General features: G+C 45.1%; 1 pseudogene; it reads left to right on the top strand.

The window, feature by feature from the left end:
* Window positions 1–1,959: 1,959 nt before the first annotated feature.
* LOC119579643 overlaps window positions 1,960–8,659 on the top strand; it is a 26,200-nt pseudogene continuing 19,500 nt past the window's right edge.

Consider the following 8,659-nt stretch of genomic DNA (forward strand, 5'->3'; position numbering starts at 1 on the left):
CTAAATTTGGAATGTAGTATCACATGGCCTCATATCAAATGAAGTAATGCCTTTTCACGCCCGAGCTGTACGCCTGCGTGGCAGATGAGTAAATAAAGGACTGTGTAATTGTTCCTTTCCTTTAACTTATAAAGTACTTATCATAATGTTATAGCCTAAAATTCAAATGTATACCATTATATAATGTTAGGACCATGCATCAAATGTACCACAGCTTGCTCACACTTTTGCAATTAGCCAGGGTGGTAAATAAAAGACTAAACTAAAAAATTCTCATGGTTCTCATTCTAGTCACTAGAGCATTTTCCCTTTTCATCTCTCTTCCCCTCTCTCACTCTCTATCTCCTCCCTCCCTCGCTTATCTCTCTTTACGTTTCTTTCACTCACTCACTCCCTCCCTTTGTCTCCCTCTCTCTCACTATCTTCCTCTATCTCCTTGTCTCCTGTCACTCTCTCTCTCTCTCTCTCTCTCTCTCTCTCTCTCTCTCTCTCTCTCTCTCTCTCTCTTTGTCCGTTTCCGGCACCCATTCTCTCCCCTTCTCTCTCCTTCTCCCTCTTCCTCTTTTTCGCTCGTTCAGCACATATTAGAATTATGTAACTATAACTTCTTCATATTCAGTAAGTTTATTGATCTATTTAATTTTATGTTGTAGGTGCAAATAGAATATATGTGTATATATATATATATATAATATATATATATACTATATATGTATTATATGATATATTGATTATATATATATAGTATAATTTTACTATATATATTATATATGTATATATATATATATATATATATTATATATATTATATATATATATATACTATACATATATATGTTGGTGTGTGTGTGTGTGTTGTGTGTGTGTGTGTGTGTGTGTGTGGTTGTGTGTGTGTGTGTGTGTGTGTGTATATATATATATTATATATATATATATATATATATATATATATATATATATATATATATAAGTAAAAAACGTCCGTTTGAAATGGATGGACTAAATCTAGGATTTGTCCCCTCTCTCTCTTATTTAGAGAGCTTCAAAACAAACACAGACGTATAATCCAGATAAAAGCATCTCCCGTTTCCCCCACACTATTCACCACTATTCAAGAACCACACTTTTCATACTTTTCATCATACTTCGTCCGCGCGCATTCTCCCCCACTCACCGCCACATCACCCGACGGAGGATCAATGCTGTGAAACATGTCACACTCATTTTGAGGAAATCTCTGCGACCCATTTTGTTACACGCACGCTATTCTTCCCAGCACTTCTTTGCACTGGAGCTGGCAATACACACTCCATTGCATTAGGGTTGCAACAGTTCACCTTCCCATTGCATTTCCTCGAGGCAGCATTTCAACCCTTGCAGTCTGCATGTTTTTACTCCCGCAAAAACGGTATTTTTTGTCTCATGTTATTTAATGATTTTGGTTGTTTAACGCTGAATAATCATTTATCTCTCTCGTTTGTTCCTGTTTATTCATTATATATATGCTATTCGTAATTATTGTTCATTCAGTTGTTCGATGAAAATGTCATTGATTAATGTAACCCATATATTTTACAAGGGATGGATTAGTGATATACTATAAAGAAAGAAGAGAGAGAGGAGAGAGAGGGGAGAGAGAGAGAGAGGAGAGAGAGAGAGAGAAAAGGAGAGAGAGAGAGAGAGAGAGAGAGAGAGAGAGAGATTTAATGTAATTGTGAATTGTACTTTGCTTTTATGTCTTGTGTTTTATACCAACAGAGACAGACAGACAGACAGAGTGAGATTGAGAGAAAGTAAAAGAGAACGACAACAGATTGGCAGACAGAAGTGAGACAGAGACGCAGACAGACGGAGAGTGAGAGTGAAAAGGAGAGAGAAAGTAAGAGAGAGCACAGAAGTAAGAGGAGCGGAGAGATTAAAGGCCGTGCCGGGCGGCGCCCCCCGTGCCGCGTCCTCTGCCATGACTAAGTCCGTCTCGTCCCCTTCCCGCAGCATCCTGTTCGCGACATGTGGATTCACCGCGATCTCGTCCACCTACACAGCCTCCGAGCTCGTAAAAGATGCTCAACGAACTCTTCGCTCGCTTCGCGGCCTGGCTGAGGTATCACCGGGGGACAGGGTGGAGGGGAGAGGGGAAGAAGGAAGTAATAATATGATTATAATTTAGTTATATTTCATTTGTTACGATTGTTATTCTTGTTTTGACAGGCTGTATGTTTCATTTTGGTTCTAAAATACTGTGTGCATGGAATGGCCTGGGTTACCATCCACTGGGGTGGGGAATTAAACGCAGGTCAGCAAGATTGCTAGTCCGAACGCTACCACTGCACAGGGTAAGAGGAGAGGGGGAGAAAGAATGGAAGAAAGAGGAGGAAAGGGGCCCCAGGAGGAAGGAATAGGTATGAAGGGAAGGAGGGAGAAGGGGACAGGGGAGGAGGGAGTAAGGGGGAAGGAAAGGGGGGGAAAGGGAGGGGGATGGGGGAGAGGGGAAAAAAGGAAATGAGAGGAGGGAGATGGGAAAGGAGGTCAACAGGGAGGAGGGGAAGAAGGGAAGGAAAAGGGAAAGGAAAAGGAAAGGAGAAGGGGGATAAGAGAAAATGAACGGGAAATAAGGGGAAGCACAGGGTAAGGGGAGAGGGGAAGGAGAGGACAATAAGGGAAGAGAGAGGGATACGAAGAATATAGAAAGAATGGAGGGAGAGAAAAAAGAGGAAGACTGAAAAAAGGGAAAAAAACAGAGGGAGAAGGGGAAGGAAGGGGCGGAGGATTGGAAAAGAAGCCGAAAAAAAGGTTATATAAAGAAGGAAACAGAGAAGAGGAAAGGAAAGAAAGAAGAGAAACGAAGAGGAGAAAGGAAAATTAAAGGAGAAAGTGTAGAAGTAAAAGGAGACGGTGAAGGGAAAGGGAAAGAATAAGCGATTAATGAAGGGACTGAAGGGGAAGAATACCGATACTTAGAAGTAACTTAGAACTGGACTGAAGTGAGGATTAGAGAGAAGATTGAAAGACAAGTAGTGAAAAAGAGGAAACGATAGCGGATGAGAAAGTTCATATAAACGAATAGAGAAAGGAAAGTGAATTATTGGATGGGAAAGACATTAAAAGAAAGGGGAAAAAAAGCCGTGGAAGGATAGAAATGAGAAGAGGGGGGATGGAGAGAGAGAGGGAGTGGAAGGGGAGAGGGAATGGAAAGGAGGAGATGGAGAGAGAGAGGAGAAAGAGAGAGAGAGGGAATGGAGAGAGAAGGGAATGGAGAGAGAGGGAGAGAGAGAAGGGGGGGAAAAGAGAGGGGGGAGGAGAGGAGATGATGGGGAGGGGGAGAAGGGAGATGGAGAGAGGGAAAAAGGAGGGAGAGAGAGAGGGAGATGAAGAGGGAGATGGAGAGTGAGAGAGAGAGGGAGAGGGGATGAGAGGAGAGGAGAGGGAGAGGAGTGAGAGAGAGAGAGAGTGAAGGAGTAGTGAGATGAGAGAGTGAGGAGTGAGTGAGTGAGTATGATTGGTAGGAGAGAGATGAGTAGAGGAGAGGAGTGAAGTGAGTGAGTGAGTAGATGGGGAGAGAGAGAGAGAGAGAGAGAGAGGGGGGGGTCACTCTTCCAGCTGAGGAGAGTCTGGGGGTGATTAGTATTCATTATGACCCAGAGGGCATGAATCATTCTTTTGACTAGTCCGCCTTTTACAAGTATTTAGCAGTTCGCCCAAAAAAGAATTCCGCAGTAATCTCGCATGCGGATGTGCCAGCATGATCGAGTAGAGGAGCTATTTCTCGGCTTCGCTTTCATTCACGTTGCGTCGTTCTTTCACTGGAGCTGTCCCTCTGCCCCTTCCCTATCCTTTCCTCCCACAGTATCCTCTCCGGGGTACCTTCCATCACTCCTTTTATTCCCCGGGTACTTTCGCTCCCTCTTTGCATTCTAGGGCACTGCTCCTTTCTACCTTTGTTTCTCTGGGTCCCGCACTATACCCTCCTTTCCTTCACTCTCCCTTTTCGGCTCCCATCCCTTTCCCTTTCCTCTCCTTGGCACCGTTCCTCCCCTTCTTTGGTTTCTGGGGTATGTGCCGTCGCTTCCTCTCTTTGCTTTTTTGGTACGTATTTCCTTTTTCCTTTCCGATTACCCTCCCTTTCTTTGTCAAGATGCGAACGTGTCAGTTTTATCATTATCTCATGCCACTCTTCCAAAGAAGAATTTGTATCTGCGTTCATTCACACACATACGCGCACTTTTTTTTATCCGATCCTTTTATCCTTTCCTTTCCACCGTATCCTTTTCAGTCAGCTGTGCTTCATTCTACCTCCTTTACCCTGTACCGCTTAATCCTTTTCTTTGTCGGTTCTACTTCAGCCTGTTTTTTCCTTGCACCATTTAATCCTTCCTTGACCTCAAATCTAATATCCCCCTCTCCCCGGGTTCATTCTCTTTGGTTCCTTTTATCTCTTTATTTTGTACTCGGGGGATTATAGCCGAGAGAATATGGTCGAGAGGGAGAAATGAAGAAGGAAGAGAAGAGAGGTGAAGAGGAAGAGGGAAGAAGGATTGCTTATTCAATGCGATAAGTGTGTGTGTTTGAGTGTGTGAGCTTATGTCCACGTATAGTTAAGCTAGCGCAAATCCGTATATTAGCGCTCGTGCGTACGTGAATTAATGTTAGCGCTTAAGCTTGCGTATGTTAATGTAAGCAGACATTCATTTCGTGTAGATTACGTGAGCGAGAGCAAAAAAGCAAAAGGATAATTAGATGCAACAAACATGCCGTCAGGAAAACAACGCTTGGCCGAGGAAACCAGATTAAAGCGAGTCTTCGTTCTGCATAAGGTCTTGGGGAGGATTTCGCCGGGGGAAAAGCTTTCATACCGAGGGCCAGATTGCTCCATATCTGGGCGATCTTAAACGATTTTCTTCACCGTAAGGCAGGTAAACAAAGTTAATTCTAGCTTCAAATAAGTTCAGAGTCGCTCTGAGTGGCGTCGACGTTGAATAAAGCCGTATAACAAAGTGCGACTGAAGTGTCAAAGTCGGATTTGGAGATAATGAACGCAGATACTGCTCACAGATACGCTCTGCCGTGTGCGCTGATTTCGCTTCGTGGTCGTTGCCGTAGAGAATACACGAAGAAAGCCTTGATATATTGTACCTGTTTGTCACGCATTCTCTTGGACCTTCTGTGCGTGCGTGTTCATGTATATGCATGTATATGCACGCGTGTCAAGTGTTCGGAGAGCTTTGCTAATGTTTCTTCATCTTTTGCTTCTGCATCTTCGTTTCTTATTCATTACTTTTTTTCGCTAGAATTTCAGAAAATGTTTCCCTCCACTCGACTCGCGGTTTTCATGTGTCGAGTCTTTGTCGTGTGATTTTTCGTGGCGAGTAGCGCGCGGCGACGGTCCGAGGGGGAGTTGGACCTCTCTGCACGAGGTAGCTTGAGCGGTTCCGAGGGACTCTTACCACACGCGTGTTTTGCTGATAGATATTGCAACTAGTTAATTATAATGATAAGAAGGATTAAGTAGTTATGACGGCAGGAAGTACGAAAACATTTGAAATGATGATAGCTCAAAATTCATTAAGAATATTAACGATGCACTTATTCTATTTTCCTGTATTGAAATATTTGCGCAACAAGCCACACCTCATCTATTTTAGAATACAATTTTACCGCTACGTAGTAAAGAAATAGGTTTTAATTCCTCAAGTCTATGCATTTGCAGGCCTCAACAGGACTGACGATTATGAAAAAGATATTCGAAAAGATATATAAACACGGCGTAAGTTAGGATGTTTTGAGAGCGAGATCAAGTTAGAGGGTCATTTTCTATCTTTCTTGTCATTTCTCTTTTGCCTTCTTTATCTTTGTTCTTCGTCTTTTCTCTCAGTGGCTTTGATTAAGTCGAAGGTCAGATGTTTACAAATATCGCTTTGCTTCCCGATGTGATGGGGAGGAAAATGGAGCAGCTTGTGTTTCTCTCTCTCTCTCTCTCTCTCTCTCTCTCTCTCTCTCTCTCTCTCTCTCTCTCTCTCTCTCTCTCTCTCTCTCTCTCTCTCTCTCTCTCTCTCTCACTGTCTCTCTCTCTCTCTCTCTCTCTCTTTCTATCTCTCTCTCTTTCTCCGCTCTCCTCTCACTTTCCCTCTCCCTCTCCCTCTCTCTCTCCCTTTCTCTCTTGTGTGTGTGTGTGTGTTTTTGTGTGTGTGTGTGTGTGTGTGTGTGTGTGTGTGTGTGTGTGTGGTGTGGTGTGTGTGTGTGTGGTGTGTGTGTGTGTGTGTGTGTGTGTGTCCGTCCCTCCCTCTCCCTGCCTCTCCCTCTCTTTCCTCTTTCAAGCGAAAATGTTTTTGACTGTTACTGTGATTCTAATCCTGGAGTTTTCAGGTCTCGCCACTTCCATTGCAACACTGTAGTTGATTAACTCATTGGATCCCTTTTCTTTCATTGTCATCCCGTTTTGTAATTGTCTTTCATTTTATTTAGTTTATGTTGCTTGAAAACACGAAACCGCCAGTGAGTGCGGTGTTTAACGAGCATGTGTGGCTGAAGGGCGGCCGGGACACGCACCGAGCTCCCCATTATTAGAAGCGACGCACACGCCCTCCCCCGTCGCTGATCTGCTCTTCCGTCACCCGCTTCACGTTCTCCACCTCTCTCTCTCTTCATTCCCCCTCGCTTATGTCAACCGCGTCACGTTCTCTCCCTCTCTCTCCCTTCACTCCCACTCTCCTGTCACCTGTCTGCCCGTTCTTTCCCTCTCTTCCCCTTCACCTACTTCCCTCCTTCTCATCCCCTCCACCCCCTCCTCTCTCTTGTCACGTGTTCCCCCTTCAACTCTCTCTCTCTCTCTCTCCATCCGACTCTCTCATCACCCTAACCTTCTCCGTTCGCTAAAGGGTAAGAGGTGAAGCAAGACCCTCAGTCACTCCCTCCCCTCTCTCCTCTCCCTTATCTCTTCTCCCCTCTTCCCTCTTTCCCTTTTCCCTCTGCCGGTCTCTGCACCTTGCACAGCACCACTGCACGTGGGTTCGATTGCCGTTGGAGTGATATGTGATGTTCGACCTTACGCACCGAGGAGAAGGTGTGACTCTCTTGCTCCGAGTTAGAGATGAGTTTCCCTGATGATCAAGTAGAGAGGGGGGGGGAGGGGGAGAGCGGAGTGGAGAGAAGAGAAGGGATCATTCGAGAGGTACGGAGAGAGGGAGGGAGGCTGAGGGGAGTGAAGGAGGGAGAAGGGGAGAGTGGTACAATGGAGGGAGGATGGGAGAGGTGAATGAGAGAGGAAGGAGGGAAAAGAGGAGAAGGAAGTGAAAAAAGGGCGAGATGACTGGCAGAGGGAGAGCATAGGAGCGTAAAGGGTGGAGGAAGGAATACGGAAGTAAGGTAGGAAAGAAGAAAGTTCGAGCGAAAGAGAGGAAGGGAGGGAAGTGAATGAGGGAGAGGGAGAGAGAGGATGCAGAGGGGAAAAGAGTGGACAGTAGAGGAGGATTGAGAAGGGGATGGGTGACTGGATGGAGAGATTTTTATGAATTTTATTGGATACTGGCAGGAGTACCATATTACCTTTCAGGTGAACCTCCCCTGTCACCAGCCGGACAGCTGCTCGTTAACATTAGCTGTCTGAAAATTGTTCACATTCTCGAATGATACCTGCCAGAGATCGGCATGCACATTGGTTGTAAAGCGCCTCAGCCATGCACAAGTTTTTCTCTTAATGGAAATGTATTCTGTTCGGAAGTTGTTCACAAGTGTTAGTTGATGTTGTTTGAGCGGGGAACTATTGCTTGTAGCGCGGATCTGCCTCTTTCTCGTCCTTTTCATATTTCTCCTCTCTCTCTTTCTCTCTCTCTCTCTCTCTCTCTCTCTCTCTCTCTCTCTCTCTCTCTCTCTCTCTCTCTCTCTCTCTCTCTCTCTCTCTCTCTCTCTCTCTCTCCCTCTCTCCCTCGTTCTCTATCGCTCTCTGTCCGTCTACCCCTCCCTCTCCTTCTCAATGCCACCCTTCCTCTTTTTCTCTCTTTTCAATAGAAAATGAAGAAACGAAGCGAATCGCTTCCAGAGTCCTGGATGTCACGCGATATTTGATTCTTCGATCCTGGATTATGAAATACTTTATGTAATGATGGAGAGTGATGTATTGACAGGCTCATCGACCCTCCTCGTCCGCTCCTCTCGCGGGGGGGGGGGGGGGGGTTAGCTCCCGCGGGGAAGAGATGCGTCTTGTGTGCACACACACACACACACACACACACACACACACACACACACACACACACACAAACACACACACACCACACACATACCCAACACACACACACACACACACACACACACCACACACACACACACACACACACACACACACACACACACACACACACACACACACACACACACACCACATACACACACCTACACACGCTCACATGCACATGCATATATGTATGTATGTATATATGATTGTATGTGTATGTATATATGTGTGTGTATATATGAGTGTGTGTATGTATGCATGTATGTGTGTTATAGTAGATGGGTTTTGGCATCTACTATTTGGACTGGTGTCTTACATCTTTGGGGAGTGTTTGTTGTGGGTGTGAGTGCCCACAGGTATGGCTGGTGCTGAAGATGAAGTGGAAATCAACGGGGGAGCCCAAAAGGAAAGAAATATTGAAAGCAAAACGAAC

The sequence above is a fragment of the Penaeus monodon genome, chromosome 12 (genome assembly GCF_015228065.2).
Source record: "Penaeus monodon isolate SGIC_2016 chromosome 12, NSTDA_Pmon_1, whole genome shotgun sequence".
NCBI lineage: Eukaryota > Metazoa > Arthropoda > Malacostraca > Decapoda > Penaeidae > Penaeus > Penaeus monodon.